The 18,850-nt window shown below is 42.5% G+C and overlaps 1 long non-coding RNA gene across 1 annotated transcript in view; it reads left to right on the top strand.

The window, feature by feature from the left end:
- The window catches only part of LOC116447615, a 102,390-nt gene that overhangs the window by 33,392 nt on the left and 50,148 nt on the right, over window positions 1-18,850 (top strand). The window contains exon 2 of the long non-coding RNA XR_004241612.1: window positions 6,294-6,383. This is a non-coding gene — a long non-coding RNA (uncharacterized LOC116447615). The remainder of the gene's footprint in view (window positions 1-6,293; window positions 6,384-18,850) is intronic.

Here is an 18,850-nt window from a genome sequence, read left to right as displayed (position 1 = left end):
AGCTGCATTAATCAAAGGAGTAGTGTGCTGAAGGAAATGTCAGGCCTATTAGCTTGTCAGTGATCAGTGGCAGAAAAGCTGCTTTCAGCTAGTTTGCATTGTATCTTTGACACTAATTAACAGACTTGCTATCTTTTAAAATACAATAAAAGGGAGAGGAGGGAAGGCCCCAAGATGTGTGTTGCTGCAGTGGGAGTGAACAACAGGTCTGGCACACGTGAGGATCTTTAAGATGGATGTCCTGTGTCTTTTTTTGTTTGCAGTATGTGTGATTCTTAGGAAGTCAAAATCTTAGGCAAGTTATCAGACAGGTGTCACTTTTTGCTCAAAGAGGAATTTTGGGTTGCCTGGACAGATGGGGACAGCAGCAAGGGTTCACGACTTGCTATGATTAAGCCGTGTGGTAGCATCTGGCTGTGCTGTCCATGTGGACACTGTGCCATAGGCCTGGCCTCTGCTGTGCCCAAGCAGCAGACAAGAGAATGCTCTTTGATTCCTGTTCTCACCCAGCCTCACCCCTGTGTGAATGGTCTGTTCGGTGCATGCAAGGTGCTGTCTATAATCATCTCATCTAAGCAGACTAGAAACCTTTCTGTGATCCCGGGTGTTCTCTACACTTCCTATTATCAGAAAACACCTGAGAAAGGTAAACTTTCCACCCTTTGTCCACCCCTGCAGTGGTTCATTCTCTAAGCAAAGACAGAATCATGCCTGGTTTCCTGAGCCCTGTGAGGAAAAAGAAATTCATGAGCTGTTTGGGTTTAGTGAGTTACTAGGGAAGCACTGAGCACCTCATCCATCATGGGGCTCTTCCCTCAGCCACTGTTTAAATAAGATATCCACACACCTTCTCCCCAGTACTTTATCCAGTAATTCTATCCCAGCAAAGCAAAAGAGATGCTTGGTGCTTTACTTGGCTCTGGGAAAAGGCAGTGGCTGTAGCAAACCACAGCTGAACAGGACCGCGCTGACAAACAAACCAGCTTTTTCCCAGGAGAGCTGATATAGGAGAAGAAGCCAGGGGTGTCAGTGAGTGGACTTTAAGGTGACTTAGAATCAGAATTAGGAACGTACTTGAGAAAGATAATTACGAAATACTTTTATCACTCATTTTGTGGCCACTCAGGAGTCTCTTGTAATCCATGCCTCACTTTCCAGAAACTCTGGTGTTCTCAACATGTGAGCAAATGGGCTCAAGAATGAATATTTTTTGTATTTTTTGTTCTCTTTCACTGAGATACATACACACACACTGAAACTAATAGTTCAGAGATGAGGCAAATAATTTCAACCGTGAGAGTCACAAGGAAATCCTTCTTTTGCCTCAGTTAGGACATTCAGTTGTATAAATATTCCTTCAGAGAGAGAATTTTGTTCATGATTACTGCTTACTTTTTAGATGTTGTAGATTCCTGTGGGATTACTTAAAGCTAAGTATGTATTTAATTGCTTTTGCTGGATAAGGATATTTTCAACTCTGGAAATACACCTGAGCTATGGTGTGTACAGAATCGCTGTTATATTTTCACATTCAGTTACTGCATTTATTCTTCACTCTGACAACTCATAAACCCACCATGAGTCACAAGAAGTTTCTACCATTAAGTTCCCCATTTTTCTGATATATTTCAGAGTGGAAATAGTTAGAAGTTGCATTACACATTACATACCTTGTAGCCTTGTAGTCCCTGTAAAGATAATTACCAGTTGAAATTCAATGGGAAATGAATCAACATATTTTTTATTACTTCCTAAGAAAGGACAGTATGTGTTGATACATATTTAAAGCTATTTAGCATTTTTAGTAAAGATTGTACCTTTTCAAAGAGTATTGAAATGAGTCCTTCCCACCTTTTGGTGGTCTTTATGTGCCAGGCATTGTGAAGGGTGCTGAAAGTGTGACTGTGCTGACAGGTTTTCATTGCCTCTGCTCATGAGAACTCCATACTGCTCATAAAAAATGCTTCACCTCCGGGGCTGGCAATTTGGCACTTCTAGCTAGTTATTTTCAAATGGGCTTTTAATGCAAATAGACTGGGTTTGATTGAATTCAAGTATAAAAAAATCAGGAAAAGCTTCAGACCCCAAAATGTTCCGTAAGAAGATACTGAAATAGCTTGATTTAAGGGACATACTTTAAGAAGCCAGCCTTTCTCCTCTCCCTGGTTCCTCAGTGGGGAGAAAGAGCTTTATCAGAAGTGATACTCTGAGGGCCTGGTTACGGGTCCTGCTCTGAGCTACCCTCCAGGAGAATTCCTTTCTTTGCTTTAGCTGCATGGATATTAGTCTTTTCACAGAAGCTACCTTCTGGCACTGTAAATCCAAGGCAGCAGGAATACCTCCCAAGGGTGGTGAATAAAGTTGGGCAGATAGGCTAGCTTGCCTGAAAATAAAGAAAAAAATGAATGTCCACATCTGCTTCTGACTTGCACCTGGGCTTAAAGGGATGCCATGTGAAAGTAACCAGTGGTGTTATATGTAGTGCATTTTAGAAGCCTTCTCTAAAATCGTTCAGATTGTGAGTTACATTAAAACAAACACACATGGAGGTTTGTGTGAACTTTGTTATAGATACCAAAATGAGAAAATAGAGCTGGCATCCTTATTTTGCTCCATATGGTGCATTCCATGTGACCTTTCATTTTGGACATTTGCAAAAAACGAGTAGATTTGTTGGAAGTTTTTCCACCTGTGCAGCACACAGAAATGTAGAGTGTGTTCTCTCTTGAGAAGGCTGGGCTAAAGATGACCAGTCTCAAAATTCACCTTAGGCCCCTGATGCTAACACCAGTTAGGGATCAGACAGGGGTTGTATTTGAAGGCAGAAGAGCTTGTGTGTGAGCAGGAAATGTGCACCTTATAGGAATACCTAAATGAGTCTCGTATAGAAGGTGGCAGGATAAGCATTGCCCTATTTATCTCCTGGAATTAATATCTTTTTCCCAGCTTAGTGGCTACTACAATTTTAATTTCCACTCAGCAGCAGACTTCTCTAGTGTCTGTCTCTAAAGCGTGAAGGGAAGCTTGTGTCCTGCTGCAAGGAGCAGCATGGGACTAAAGTAGATAAGCGTTGTCATGGAAAAGATGGTCTTGTGACTCTTGATGTGTAGATAGAAAATGGCTGTAATTTGGGGATGTTTTATCCTGGACAGTGGCTGCTGCCATTGTCCAGTAAGTGCTGAGTCAAGTGCTGTAGGTTGTCCAGCAAGTGCTGCTCATGATTGCTGCCAGGGTTTGGGAGTGCAATCCAATCAATGCTGCGCTTCCAGCTCAGCACTTTCAGCCAGCTTCTCTTAGGGTCAGTTTTGTGATGGCCAAAGCATTGAGCCTCAGTGGCAGAAAAGCAGGTTTGACAACTTCCTCTGCTCCTGTCTCAGTAGGAGATTAACTGGTGGCCTGGTGCCCTGTTCCTGTAGCTCTGGCTTCTCAGCTGGATGAATGCTGATTCCTGGTAATCCTTGGTGATTAGTCCTTGGCTCTCGAGGAGAATTTAAGATTTTCCTCAAGTACAGGGAGTCAAATCCATCGGCCATGACTGAAGCCAACTGTTTGGGATAATCCATTAATGTAAAACCAGTCAGCCCCACATCCCAGGGAGGAGTTCCTGAGTTGCTGCCCATGCTAACATGTATCTCCTATAATGGGCGTCGTTTCAGTAAAAAGGCAGAGAAACCCTTTGGCTAACTGCTGTATGAAATTAAGGGGCAGATAAACCCCTTTCTTGTAGAGCAGCTATGAAGGATCTCTGTGTTGTAAATTATGACTTAACGTTTCGGTGAAAGAAAGAAACATTTATTGCTTTTTTATTTGTCAGCCTTGCAGATTCAGCCCAGCTGTAGATGAGTGAGCTGGAGTCTGCTTGCAGGTAGCTCCCAGGATCGTTAACTATTTGTGCTCTTCACTGAGAATCATTAACTATTTCCTTGTCTTTACTGTTGCTGAGACTGCACAGACTCAGAGTCTCAGAAAACTCCAAGAGTTTTCAGGGCTGGCAATTAGGAAAAACATCTTTTCTTTGCTTCTAAATCGAGCAAGGTTGATTTGGAAGGCAGGGAAATAAACACATCCCTGATTTTTCACAAGGTCACCCTAGAGAGTCTAATCATATTTTAATTTGGAGCAGTGCCCTTTGGAGGGTGGCAGGCAGCACTTTATGGTACAGTAAAGGGTGATTCCCTTTCATCAATGGCTTTGACTTTAAAAAAAAAAAAATCAATGAAGGAATGCTTTCATGAAGTCAAGACATGAAAGAAAAGTAAATAGTAAAAGTTCTCCACACCAATAATCTGTATTACTTTCCCTTTCAGAGTAAGGAAGAATGCCTGTAGAAGTAGCATTTGCTCTCACTCACAGGTGTTGTGTTGCTGAATGGAATGAGAGCAGCTTTCTGAAAGTCTGTGTTTTGTTCCAGGGTGCTAAACAGGTTGGCAAAGGATAAATCAATGACAAGTTCTCCTATACAACTTGCATAAATGTATCCAGCACTTATGCAGTTTATCTGTAATTGTAATGGATTGCATTACTGGTGAATTAAAGCTTGGCCTCTGCCAAGATTTCAGTGGTGACTTTGGCTCTCAGAGTACCAAGGAGACCAGTGGAAGCAGGAAATCAAACTCAGATGTAGTCTGTTACTGAAAACAGTGCAAAGCTGAAGAGGAACAAGGAGCAGATGCACACTGGCAATCCTATTGTAAAAGGTATATTCCAGAGATCTCCTGCTAGTTAGAATCAGAATATGAATGTCTCACAAAATGCCATGTCTCCTTTGGATAAAGCTGGGGATAAGCAGCTAATTTTTAAAATCTTAACATGCTGAAGAGGAGGTGTAAGGAAGGTAAGAGATTTGCTGATAGACTTCAGCTTTGTCCTGCAGACAGTGTGGTACTTGAATTTTTTAGGGTAAAGCACGGCAGTTTTTGTTTTCAGAGTCGTCTAATAATTTGTTTCCTTTAGCTCAGAGTGCCAATTCTGAGTGCTCTGGTGGAGCCTGTCCTCAAAGCACTAGAAACATGGTTCCCTTATAAGGCATACATCTTTCCAGCTCGCCTTATTTCCCATTTCTGCTAGTAAGGAAAATGAGCTCTGTCTGCTTATCAGTCCTCACCCCCAAGTTCTCAGCAGATCCGTGAGCCAGGTGTAGTGATTTGGTGTCATCTCTTTCCTTACAGTGGGAGACTGCTTTCTTTAAGCTTTCTTGAAGTCTTAATCCAGGAGAAGCAGCAGAAGCTCAATTGCTCCAGTTCTTTTTAATGACAGGAGATGTTTTACCTGGGATAGTTGCTCAGATGATGTCCAGGTGGGGTTGGCCACGTCATGTGCTTATCTTAATGAGCCTGAACCATCCATCAGAGCAAGCAGCTCTCAATTCTGAGCCAGCACTGGCTGATGGAGCAGGGAAGGCTCTTCTCAGTTTCCATGTGTGCACACACTGGAGCACTCAGTGCTGAGCTGCACAGCAATTACCTGCCTGTTGCCATTAAAATTCCTGCTGGGCTGCTGTCACACATGGACAGGACTCTCAAACAAGGCTTTTTTCCTTCTCTGTGTTGCCAGCCTTATGCTCTCATCAGGCAGTCTCTTCTGACAGTGAAAGGGTTTCAAAAGAGTTTTCATCTCCAACTTCTGATGGAATAGGGAGAGAACTGTACGTGTGAAAATCCATGTGAACAACTGGCACCACTGGAGGAAACTAATACGTGGGAAATTAGGAGCCTTTGAGAAAGAGAACAATTGGCTTACAGCATAGTATTGCAAAGAAATGTGTTTTTCAATAAATATAAGGACTTCTATTATGTTGCAGAGCATTTCTGTCTGTCCTGGATGGTGCCAATGGTGTTCTGTTCTCCTGTGCTTGTCATCTGAACACAGCACTGACCTCACTCTGACATTTTGCTTATCATCAGGGCATGCTCAGAGTTTTGTTTCAAAAGGGGATGGGAGTTGCAGGTCTTTACAGCAAAGCATTTTGACTCAGAGGCAGCAGGTGTAATGCCTCTCCGCTGGAGATATAAGACTTCCCTTTTTTTTTAATTTCAGTTGTGATTTTTCATGGGGTTTGTCTCTGTTTTATTATCCCACACCTTTGATTTGGTAATAGAGACAATTAGCACATAGCATTAAAAACTGTTAAAGCATTAATGTATTTACCTTCTTTGCCAATTTTTTTTCACAGTCAAACAGATGGGCCATCTGTGTAAGGAAAAGAAATGGCTAGGGTTAAACCATGGAATCACAATTTTGAATGAGTTTTGACTGACTTTCAAAGCCATTCAAGTCCTTTTATGTCTTTGCAGGCGTTTTCTGTGGTGGACGTCTTCAGTGAGTGTATTCTTTTTGAAGTTATCAAGCATTCTGATTGTCAGATGTCTTTCCTGAAATGCCTGGTAAGTATTTCTGTAGATCTGTGGGTTTTTTCACAGTGTCCTAGACCTTGGATGCCTTTCCTTATGTAAAGCAACCTGAAGCACTGATCCTGAAGGAACAATCTATATAGTTTAATGGATTTCCTGAGTACCTACATGGTGTTCAATTATAGATTAGCATTAGCTGATGGACATGTTGAAGTGTTATGTTGTGATTTGGGCAGTTTTGTGTGGTTCTGTATTTCCCCCTGCCAATAGGAATACCAATAACAGTAATTTAAGAAGAAGAAAGTGAATATGTGTTTTCTAGAGAGCACATAAACATTTCTGGGTAATGAATTCCCCCAACATAAAAATAAATATTAAATTAGGACCCTGTCACTTAATACGAGTGCAGACTTTGATGTCATAATTTATTCATTTCTTGGCTCACAGTTCAAGTCACTTAAAGTATCACTGATGGACTTTCTGCTAGAGCTTCTGACTTTTGCCCTTCCTCCTGTTTGCTCTGAGCTCCTGTCTGGGCTGATACCAGCAGAGATGTTCCCGTGGCACAGGTGTGAAGGTTTTTCAAGAACGCTCTTGATTGCCAAGTTTTTATCTTGTTCCTTTGCTGCAGTACCTTTATTTTCACTATGGGATAACAGTCCAGGCTGCCCAGCCCACTGGTAGGTGCAGCTGGTGCTGTGTGATCCTTTCCCTGCTCACTGTCAGAACAGGGCCTGTGAAGCTGTAGAGTGTTCTGGTTCCTCAGACACACTGGAAAATCCCAGTGATGTAAAACCACTTTTCCTCTGATCTCTAGTTGGAGTAATAGCTGAAGTCTTTGAATTTTCTTGGATTGATCTTCTCATTAGCCTTAATTTTCTCTTCATTACATTGGTCAAGAGGATTGATCTTCCTTCAAGCAATGTCTCTGTGATATTGTTCCTCTGCATGAATGTGCAGCAGTGCATGTTCATCGAGTGCTATACAATTTCTGCATTCTACATATGGATTATAAATAATTGTGCTGCTGTTCTGTGCACTTGCAGAGGTTTAAATGGGAACGATTATGAGCTGCGGATTTTAAAAATTTATGTGTAAAAACACTTAGTGAGGGAAACTTGGATGGGTAGCTGTATGAAAATCTACCTTTTGCCCATAATTTGTGGAAAGACAGTAGTGATCATATTATCATGCACATATAACACCCAATGACTTTGTCTGCAGCTCAGCACTTCTCAGTAATCAGCCCCATGTTTCATGATGATTATGCCTTTGAGGCTTTCTCATCTCAATTTTTCTCTAACTAATATAATCCAAACTATATTATCCTATTAGGAGGCTCATTTTTTAACTCCAACAAGCAGCATGCACCTGTCTGCTTACCATGAGGGAAGCAGTGGCAGTGTTCTCCCTCTATTGTTTCAGTGTTAAAGGAGATAATTTAGGCTGTAAACAGAGAAGATTGAGCTTGTTGAGTTAAAATGAGCACATTAATTCTTGAACAGAGCCATGTTTTATGTTTTTCCCCTTCATTACTCATTTTACATATCTTGGCTATCTCTGTGGTGGATGGGGAGAGAGGCTGCCTCAGACTACGATTTGGAGCATCTCTCTGAGGCCCCTGTTTGGAATAAACAGGCTGTGCACCAGCTGGGGAACACCACCCCAGAGCTCGGTGGTGGCATCTCCACTTAGGCACGTCAGCTCCTCAGGGTAGAGTGGAGAGAGAGCAGTAAAGAGGAGCTGCTGTGATTTAAAAAGTGCTCCTACATTACAGTAAGTAATGAATTGCCAGTCAGGCACAATGCCAAGTTTGAGCTGCTGGGAACTCTCATCACAAGTAGATATAAATGCAGCTGTGTTGTCAAAACTTGGAGGTGTCACACAGCCTTTTGAACAAGGAGTAGTGTGTTACAACAAAGCAGTTCTTTTTCTCTCCTTTCCCACCTCCAAGATTACATCCTTTCTATTCCTTCAGAGCCAGGCAGCTTGAAATACTCTGCACTATTTCCATCTACATCATAGCAAGTTAAACTTGCAAAGAGAAACAATGCTTGGGAGGTCAGAATTTAGACAATTGAAAAAGCTGAGAGACAAAAATGTTAATTTTAGCTAACATGATGTGCATCCCAGAGCAAATGTTGTTCAGGTTTTCACAGAAGGACTCTGAAAACAGGTCTTTTTCAGGTGTCTAAATAGCCCAGTGTCAGGTTGACAGATGACTTGCCAATCAACAGCATCGTTTAATGAACTCCTATAGTGTCTGAATTTCTTCTTCATCTTTTTATGTGAATGGTTAAGCGATCCTGATCTTTGGGCTTTGGATGTTTCTGTTAAACAGAGCACAGGCTGCTCAGATAAACCTCTGACTGAGAGACTGAAACACCCCTGTTGAAAACTGTCTGCTTGCACTGGCCATCTGCTCTCTACCTCTGTGTATGAAAACTTAATGTAGAGATAGAGCTGGTGCCTGAGGCAAAGAACTTTTGAAACAGGTTTGGATGTTTTCACTTTGCAAATTGTTCACAGAAATCTTTAAATACCTTCTTGAACACCCTTGGAAGCATGGATGGTGTTTGAGTTTGTTCTGTGTATAATTTAAACACACATTTCAGCTGCAGCTTATAGCCAACATTATACTGTGTATTTGTTTGGTCAGCAGTGACCAGGTTTTTTAAAGATTTCATCCTTCACGAGCAGGACTACAACTTAAAAGGACTGATACTGTTTTCCCTGCTTGCTGAGGTGGAAAAGTTACAACCAGGCTGTTACCTTGTGAATTGGGCACCTGGTGCTGAGGGTTAACACCTGAGAATCTGTTTCTCTGCACAGTCTTAAGAAGTGGTCTTGAATTTTTTTCCCCCCTCCCCTTTCTCACAGGTCAGTGCCCCAGTGCTGTAGAGAAAGCTACCCTGGATTTTGCCTGTTGACCAAGTTTATTGCCTTGGCTTGATTTTACAAACCAGAGTTGTATGTCTGCAGCATCCTTCGTGTGACATTCCAGGCGGGTGTTCCTTGGGGCTTGAGAATAGTTGTGAGTCATCTAATGAGACTTCAGATAAAAATCTCCTGAGTGAAATAGTTGGTTTTGAAGTTTGTTGTTTTCGAATAGACTTCATCTTCCTTAAATTTACCTCTACACAGTGTCTAGTAAAAGTGTGTGTCCCACTGAAAGTTTCAAGCTAAGGTTAATGAGAGCCTCATAAAAACTTACACATCAGCTCCTGAACAGAAAATTTCACCTTCAGAGTCCAGGATCAAAAGCGCCATGGAAATCATTCCTCTGATGTCTCCATCAAAAAGACAGTATCATTAGTGCATTTTTCTAAGTGCTATTTCTCTCTAGTGTACATTACCATTAAAACTTCCAGTACTAAAATGTATATTACTTTCCTTTTGAAATGAGGTTTCCCTCAGCGCCATCCCTGGTTGCTTGAACTGTGAATGATTGGCTCTGCATGGAGCATTTTGTAACCCTCCTCATGGAGAGAGCCACATAAAAATAAGCATTACCATCAAGTCTGTTTTGCATACTGTAGCTTGCCGGAATTCCTGAGCCTGGAATTCACCATTCTGCTGACCCTGACTGCCCCAGCCTGCTCTGGGCAAGTTTTGTGACAGTTTAAACAAATGTAGTGTCAAAGGATTGCAAAGGTTGCAGTTGTTATTTCTGTTATGCAAGACAGAAGAACAGGAAACTGTATATAATATATACACTGTTATTAAAGTGCGTCCTTCTTTGAAGGACAATCACTTAAGGGCCTGTCCTTATGAAGTTATTAACTCATCATTTTCAGATTATTCTCTATGGATCCCTGTTGGTCTATTAGCTGCTTCTAAGAGATCTGAGAAAGGTAATTAAGAAAGGCAAGAATATTATTATTGTGCTGACATTGGGGGATCCAAAGGGAAATGCTTAAGGGTCTGCAAATCAGCAGAGAGGAAAAATAAACCCTGAAACCCACTGAATGAGAATTTCGAGGGAATACATGGGCATACCCTGTATTTTTCAGGTCATTCTAACATGAAATGTTTCATCTGCCTCAGCAGATTTCAAATTTTGTAATCCCATCATAGCTTGGAGGCATCTTAAGGGTAGATGTTGTAAAAGGTCATATTAACTTGTATATTCCTGGCAGAAAATAACACTGAATGACTGAAATACTGGCCTGGTAACTTATATAGGCTTTTGTGAATAATGAAAACTGGTTTTTTTAGTAATGCTCCTTATAACTGTTCTACAAAGCACAGGCATCTCAACAAGGTGCCTGGTATGTCAGTGGTAAGGATGCATAAGGGGAAGAAATAAACAGTGTCATATGCCCATCTGACATAAATCTGCTCTTCTTTGGTGGGGCTTTGTAGTGAAGTGTACAGATATACTCCAGCAGGATTTAAGCAGGCAGACTGGAGATTTTTGATTTCTGTTTGTGTGTTGAGAATGTCTGTAAAGAACAGGTCTTACAGAGACTTTGGTTACATCATGTACTGAAGCAGGAAAGTATCAAATTGCTGACCTTGGTTGTGATCCGTGGTGTTGTCTGCCTAACCCAGAGCAGGTTAGGTGTGGGGGTTTGTAGCTCTGGCAGTGGGATTCCCAGTGATTCCTGAGAACAGTCTTGTTATTTCTATGGGTAATTTCATGAGGGTCTGCAGTTGGTGTATCCTGTGGGCATTCCTGTGTGTAGGTGGAAACAGCATGGCTGTGGTTGCTCCCTGTTCTGCACTGCTCATGTTAATGAGTGGCAGAAATGGTCTGGACTTCTCCCAGTCAGCATCAGTCTGGGCTCCTCTGTGGCCTTGGGAAAAAGGTAGATGGAAGTACAGCACACACAGGAGCCATCTGTTTCCAGATTTATAAAAGACTCCCTCCCGCCAAATTTAAACTCCTTGTGTTCTAGGGAGGCTGAGCAGTTTGTGTAGCCCCTTAGTGTGCTTTGCTGGCACAGCTGAACCCTCCTCAGCTTTGTCCTCTCTGTGTTTGCTGTTCTGCACAGGGCACATTTACCAAGAAGCTCAGCTGGGGCTGGGAGTAACTCCTCTGACTTGGAAAATGCCTCTGAATAAATTACCTACTCTGAAAGAACAATATATATTCTGCCCAAGAGCCAGAAAAGTGAGACAATAAAGGATATTCTTAGAATAGTTCTTAGGAACCTGGGTACTGCAAAGGGAAATGGGACTTCTGGAGGGTGTTACAGAGAATCCATGTTAGGAACCTGCCTCTCTTTTTAGTAACTGTACATGGAGGTATCAAACTGGGAATGTCTGAAGTTAAATGGTGTGAACACCTATCAGTGCGCAGCTTTCAGGGTGTTGAGCAGCACAGGGACACCTCTTTGGATAATTTTTGGATGATTATCATCTCTTCTCTTCTGAGAGCAAGAGCATTCCCAGGAGCTCAACGCTTCTTCCACTGCTCGGGCCATGTGAAAGGGCTGTAACATTTCATTTGTTTCCCTCTGTTGTTGTTACAACATTTGTGTAGCTGGATTCAAGCCTGTTTCAGTGCTGAATGCATATGTGTGTTTCTACTCAAAACCCAAGAAATGTTCTGAGGAATGCAAGCACTTGTGGTGAAATTTGTATCATTTTTATCCAGGAAACAAGATTAGATGTTCATAGGAGCATCTTTCGGCCCTGCAGCCAACAGATATGTAGAATTATCAACTCAACCCTGCAAATAATAGTTCATTTTTTGAGACTGATACTGAAAACTCCAAATTAAGATGCTGAAAACAAGATCTTTATTTTGGGCTATTTAGAAGTCTGCCTCATAGAAAGCTGACTATTGCCAAATGTCACGGGAATGAGGGACTTAAACACGTCATTGAAGTGTGTGCTGCAAGTTCCTTCATGATGAAGTCTCAGATAAATTGGAAACATCTCAAATGTACATCTTGGGAAAGCCAAACAAATTTCAGATGAAAATGAATGGAAATTAATTCAGGGTGTAAACTTAAACCCAGCCTCTAGGGGCACAGTAATTGTGCCTTTTAGGAAATGGCCTCCTGCTCTTTGCATTTTAACTGTCTGTAATTACTTTTGTGGTTTGTTGGTTGTGGAAGAGCTTGACAAGCTGGGAATTGGCAGATTCAGTGTTGCCTTTATTTACAGTGCCTTTGCCAAGTTATTAAGTCAGCTATAGGAGGTTTTGTCCTGACAAAACTAATCCCTCAGTATGGCCAGACACCACATTTTCCTTTTAACTTCGTGGTACCATTCAAAACTATTTTGGCTGAGGTTTGGGTTGGCACGAATTGTAAGAAAACCACCAAAATCAGCATGGATAAACCAGGTTTTCTCTCCTCCATTCGTGTCATATTTTGTCTTCTCTCACAATGCAAAGCTGATTATGTCTCGGGCATTCTGTGGCCCTGGCTGACTGGAGTTGCTCCAGTGAGGGTATTCTGATAGTGCCAAAGGGACAGAGGGCAGGAAGTCGGTCCTGCAGGAGGCTTGGAGAAAGCCAGGTAGCCCCAGGAGCTTTCAGAGGCTGTTGGATTCTCTTGCCCCGTAAATGCTGCAGTGTTGCACCCTGACCACTCCGTGTGGTATGCCTGGCTCTGCCAGTGCTGCCTGGGAAGGAGGAGGAAGGGCAGATGCACAAAGTGCTGCTGACCTCCAGGACTGCTGAATGACCACGGTGGGGCAGAGATGGGCTTTGTGAAGTGCTATGGGGTACTTTGACACTAAGTGTGATACAAATGCTAATCACTGCTATAATTCTTCCTTAAGAAATCGGGGCATGTTTTTATCATTTATTCTTCAGGTCTCAGTGTCCTTGTACAATTAGGCCCTGACCTCATCAGAATAACATTTGAATTGGTAACGAGCAAATATCCAACATCCTTACACTGGAATTTCCTCAATTTTATTGACCCTGGATACATTAAAAACCGGCATTAATGGTGATTCTCTGGCACCAGCAGAATCTAAAAGTGCTTTACACTTTCTGCAAAGTGACTTTTAAACTCTGGGATAAAACCTGTACAGGCTACTGCAACTGTGCCTCTTGTGCTTTCTGCCACAGATCATAGAATCAGTTAAGCTTCAGACTGGGTCCAGGCTGAGTTAGGGAGAGGAGGAGCTTGCTGAAGAACTTTCCTGTCTTCAGGACTAAGCAGTCTTCATGAGTTTCATACAGACCCAGTTCTGAAGCCTATCCAGGTCCCTCTGGATGGCATCCCTCCCCTCCAGTGTGTTGACCACACCTCACAGCTTTGGTCATCAACAAATCTGAGGGTGCACTGAACACACTGTCCATGTCACCAACAAAGATACCAGTGCTCTGCTCCCAGTGCCAATCCATGTGGAATGGATTTATCACTGCTCTCCTCTTGGACTTTGAGTCATTGAGCAAAACTCCTGGAGTATGATCATCCAGCCAATTCCTTTTCCACACATCAAATCTGTGTGGGTGTGAATCAACACCTAGAGCCAATCTGGTTGAGCACCAAGCCCCAGGTGCAATGCAAAGAGCAGATTTATTTTGTTGCCTCACCAACAACACCAGGAGGCAGAGGCATACAGGGACACAGGATCTCTCAGGCTTAGTTTGTCCTAGCAAATACTAGTTTTCCCACACTGATACTCTTAGCATTCCCAGATGCGAGGTCACTTCCAGTGAAACTGTTCCCTCGTCGCCAAATCTTCAGGTTTTAATCCTTTTCTCCCAGCAATGTCTCTCTCTGTTTCAGACACGAAGACATCAAACCAGACAGTGTCAAATGCTTTGCAGAAGCCCAAGTAGATGACATCAGTTGCTCTTCCCTTATCCACTAACACAATAACTCTGTCACAGTTTGCCATCCAATTTGTCAGGCACCACTTGCCCTTAGTGAAGCCATGGTGGCTGTCACCAGTTACATTCCCATTACGTTCCCATTACCACTGATGTGCCTTAGCATGATCTTGCTGGGCACCAAGGTGAGACTGTAGTCCCCCAGGTTTTCCTTTTTTCCCCTTTTTAAAAGTGGGGTTATATTTCCCCTTTTAAAGTCAGTAACTGTAAAACTGCCATGGCTTCTCAGATATGATGGATTGTGGCTTGGCCACATCCTCTGCCAGTTCCCTCAGGACCTGCAGATGCATCTCACCAGGTTCCAGAAGAGATTTCCATGATGCAGCTCCCATTAGCTTGGCTTGTATCTCAGTGGTAAACCAGTGTTTAAGAACAAATTCATTTTGATTGATATTTAAATAACCCACAGTTTTATCCCTGACTTGGGGATCTTGCACTCTGGGGTAGATTACTTCTGTGAATATTTGATCCTCATTTTCTCAGTGAAATAAAGCTTTGTTCATGCAGCTATGAAGCATTATTAGGTGGTAATCCCACACAGAGTGGTCTTCATTAGAGAGCACTGTTAATTACGAATGCTGGGCAATTTGCAGACCATCTATTCTGATGGTAATTATGATGTCGCTTGCACACCTGTGTCTTGAGAGTATTTTCCTCTCTAACAAGAGCTCATTCTTTTGACTCAGCAAGGAGCCTCTCCTGATTGTGGAAACAGCTCGTTTGTTGTCTCCATGGGCAGAGAATAAGAAGGGAAGGAAAATTTGGGAAACAGCCAGCAGCTGAAGCAGGCAGTGAGCCCTAAGTGACTGTGTGGGCCTACACAACAGAGGGAGCATGTCTTGAAATGTAATATGATTTAAAAATAGGGTTAGAACAGGCCTGTTTGCTGGTGTGCTTTTTGCTCAGTGCAACTCATGTTAATTAGAGCTTTAGCACAGCTTCCCAGTAAACAGCATTTTCCTTCAAGGAGAGAAAAACAAGGAGAGGGAAAATTCTGATGCTGGGAATAAGGTACTATGAATATGAATCAGTAACAATGGGTTTAGTTTAAACTGAACTGGAATTTATTGCAGCTTTATGTTTTTATAAAAAGGAAACCTGTGTGTCAGCTTCTAGTGGTGACAGGGATGCTGAGAGTTGGCATGTGAGGATAATGTGATAATACAGAGACACCAGGGAGCATGTTCACACAAAAATGCATCTCAGCCAGCCAGAAGGCCATGCTGTGATTTCAGTAAAGAGTTGTGACAGAAAATCAATAGCTTTGAGAAAGGCCCGTGGTAAGGCAACAGCATTATCGGTGCTTTCTGCATTCTGCTTCCCCCTCCCTTCCCTTCACAGAGACAGAGCTGCATGAACTCATGTTTGAGTTTTGTTAACTCTGTGCCTGTGTAGCTCAAGCAGCAAGGCAATTCAGGGAATACAAAGTATCTGCAAACCAGATGGTGGGGATGGAGAATAGGGAGGGATGGGTATGGCTGGGTATTGGTTTATTGACGGGCTCTGATTGCCTGGCAGGCAGGCTGGGGACTGCAATCTCCTGCTCAGTGCTTCCAGCACAGCTGTGTTCTGGTCTTTAGAAAAACTTCCCACTACCTCAGAGCAGCTTCACTCTGCTCTGTATTTTGATGTGTGGATCAACAGCAAGTCCCTTTTCCAGGTTTCCATACGGGGCAGGGCGTTCTGGAAGGATGATCTGGCCATGTAGTCCCACGTTACAGAGTTTACATTAGGCACCAATGTCAAGTGACGTTTTCTAGGATGCCTTTTTTTTTTTTTTTTCCTAGTTCTTCTCCAACTCCTTTTTCATCTAAAAAGGTAGAGTACGAATTGTTAATGAAAAGTAGAGCTAAGAGTGGACTGCTCAGCATTAGCTGAGACGTAGTTTGTAATCATGTTATTGTATTTCAGTTTGTGATACTACCTCTGTATTTTGTCCAAAGGCATGCAGTACACTCAGAGGGGATGCTGACCTTTGGGCAAAAAAAGTCCACCAGTAACATTCAAAGAGAGGAGACTTTTATTTAAATGCATGTAAGCCAGAACATGACGTACAGGAAGTCTGCAGGAGAGGGGAAGTAAAAGGGATGAATCTGTTACCTGATTGGTGAATAGGGCATCGACAGGATTGAATCTTCTTTTCATTGAAGATGATACAATATCTCACTTGTAGATGATGTCATAAAGCCAGGAAATCTTTAAGATTTCATTATTCTTAAATATTTCCATGTGCTTGGGTATATAAGCATTTTTGGACTAGGAGACCATTTCCACGTTGGCACAGAGAGGTAATGTTAGCAATCCCATAGCATTAACTAATAATCCACTTGGTTTCTTTTGCTAACCGATAATACTGAGAAATGTGTGGTTTTCCAGAATTAAACTGACACGGCAGCTAGGAGAAAGTGTGTTGTTTTTGCTGACACTTCTGATTGCTTCTCACCTCATCCAAGAACTTGGTTCTTCCTCTATGGAAAACGATGAGAAACAGCCATAGACACAGGGTCATTAAAAAGAGATGATTCTAATTTGATTTTTTCCATGAAGCCTTCTTTTTGTCAGAGCTTAGTATTTCAATACCCCAGAGCATAAAAGATTATTCAAAGAGCTCCACAGTGAAAAACTCAGAGGAAGGAGGGCGCATTCTCTCGCATCTAGGAAAATCTTCCGTAAGTAAATAGAACTTAATGACTGCTTTTTGCTAGTCTATGAACACTGAAGCTGAGGCAGGTATTTGTTAGCTGCAAAACGTACTTGTAAGCCAAAGTTTGTTAGGGTTTTGCCCTTAGTGCAGCTGAGCTGCATAAAACACATGAAGTACAAGAAAGTAAGAATATACTATGTATTTAATCACTGAGCTTTCAGGGGTGCTGGGGTTAGCTGGTATCTTAATCGCCCTCCAGTCATAGTTATACCATAGTGTGGGTCACAAATACTTGGAGAAGTGTTTGAGAGACAGAAACACCTTCACAGTACACCCTACAAAAGGGTAGGGCTGGGCCTGTGTGACTATAAAGTACTGATCAGTGCCACATTCAGGTTTGCTTGGGCACTAACTGAGCAACTTTTCCAGTCTCCTAAATGCTCTGAAGTGCCCCTGCATCCTAGCTGGGAGAATGGAGCCTGCTCGATTGACTGATCATTTCCTTCCTCAGCCTCCAGACATCATAACTCACTGCTCTTGAGCAGCAGTGGCATGAGGAAAATTAGAACTTGGGAATTATTGTAGCAGGGGAGAAGCACTGTGTGAAAAGTCTTCCTCAGAGATCCCATCACCACAGGCTGCATCACAGCTCAGGGGAATGCCAGCTATAGCAGCCATGAGAGCTTCCTTTGGGAAATGGAGAGCTGAGGATTAAATGCACGGAGAGGCAGCATACAAATCCTCGATTTAACTGTCATGGAAGCCTCAGGGCATTGGAGCATGGCATGCCAGCAGGGTTTAGAGGTCAGGAGGTACTGTGGTGGGACACTGCTCCCTGAGGATGCCCACAGTCCCCTTGAAGGTCCCTTGGGTTTGTTTCCCTGGTCTGTGCTTGCTCATTCATGTTCGTGGCTGAAAGCAGGGACAACTTCTACTGCATGAAATCAATCACAACTTCTGCAAGCTGTCCTAAAACTTAATGTTTTATTTCTTTTCTTATTTCTCCTCTTTCTGGATTCCTAAACGTTCCGTAATTCTTATCCTTGTCCCTGGTATCTTGCTGCTTCGGACTTTTAAAATAACTTGAAGTTAATATAGATGTATGAAGTTAATATATACCTAGGTTATGTTATGTTGTTATTAATTTAAATAATACACTCTTGTGCGTTTCAAGGCAAATGATTTCTAAACAAGGAATGCCAAGCTGAAATCTGAGGCTGGTTCTTTAATAACAGCCCAACACTTTTAGAATCAGTGGCAGTTCTGAAACACTTATATTTCTCAAAATAGAAAATGTATCAAAGTGGATTGTGCCCTTGGGGGAAAATTACTTTTGACAATTTGGTTTCTGCCAGCTCACCAGAAAGCTCTGCCAGTGAGCACTTTCTACAACAGCACTAAATAGCATGGGTAGGAGTTGCAAAATCTTGCACTAATTGGCTTGCCAAGGCCCCAGCTCACTCAGTACAGAAAACTTGCTTTCATTAGGTGAGCAGAGCACTTCATTAATACTTAAAAGGTGAGTGAGTTTGTTCAGAGACTGCAGGCTGGAAAGGAAAGGCTGTCATTTCTGTAGCTGCAGAGCTCCTGAAACCATCTGTGGGGTCTGAGGTAAGGTACCTGCTGGCTGGATACCAATACTGAGCTGCCAGTGTCCTTCCTTTGTAGTGGTTACACAGACAGAAGGAGCTGTTGAAATTCCCCATCATTTGGGTTTTTTCACCTATATTGTGAAGGTGGAGGCAAAGCCACAGCACTACCATCCTTGCTGATTCTAAAAATAGAGGTGAAGGGGTGCAGGGGCATTGCAACAGCTTCTTTTGATGTGTCACCACGTTTGACTCCACATCCAGAGCAGGTCCGACACATCCAGGTGGATCTGCCCCAGCATGGCCCCACATCAGTGATGTACAGCCAGGGAGAGCCATGCATGGTAATCACTCTGGTTTTATTATGGATGTGAGGGTTTCCTAGGAGGTGGAATCTTCAGGTCACTTATGCCAAGTTCATCACTTGCATAAGTTAACTGCTGAGCTGCAGTTTTCTGGAACT

The sequence above is a fragment of the Corvus moneduloides genome, chromosome 8 (assembly GCF_009650955.1).
Source record: "Corvus moneduloides isolate bCorMon1 chromosome 8, bCorMon1.pri, whole genome shotgun sequence".
NCBI lineage: Eukaryota > Metazoa > Chordata > Aves > Passeriformes > Corvidae > Corvus > Corvus moneduloides.
The sequence above is the reverse complement of the archived record's forward strand: the minus strand, read 5'-3'. Positions and strand labels throughout refer to the sequence as shown.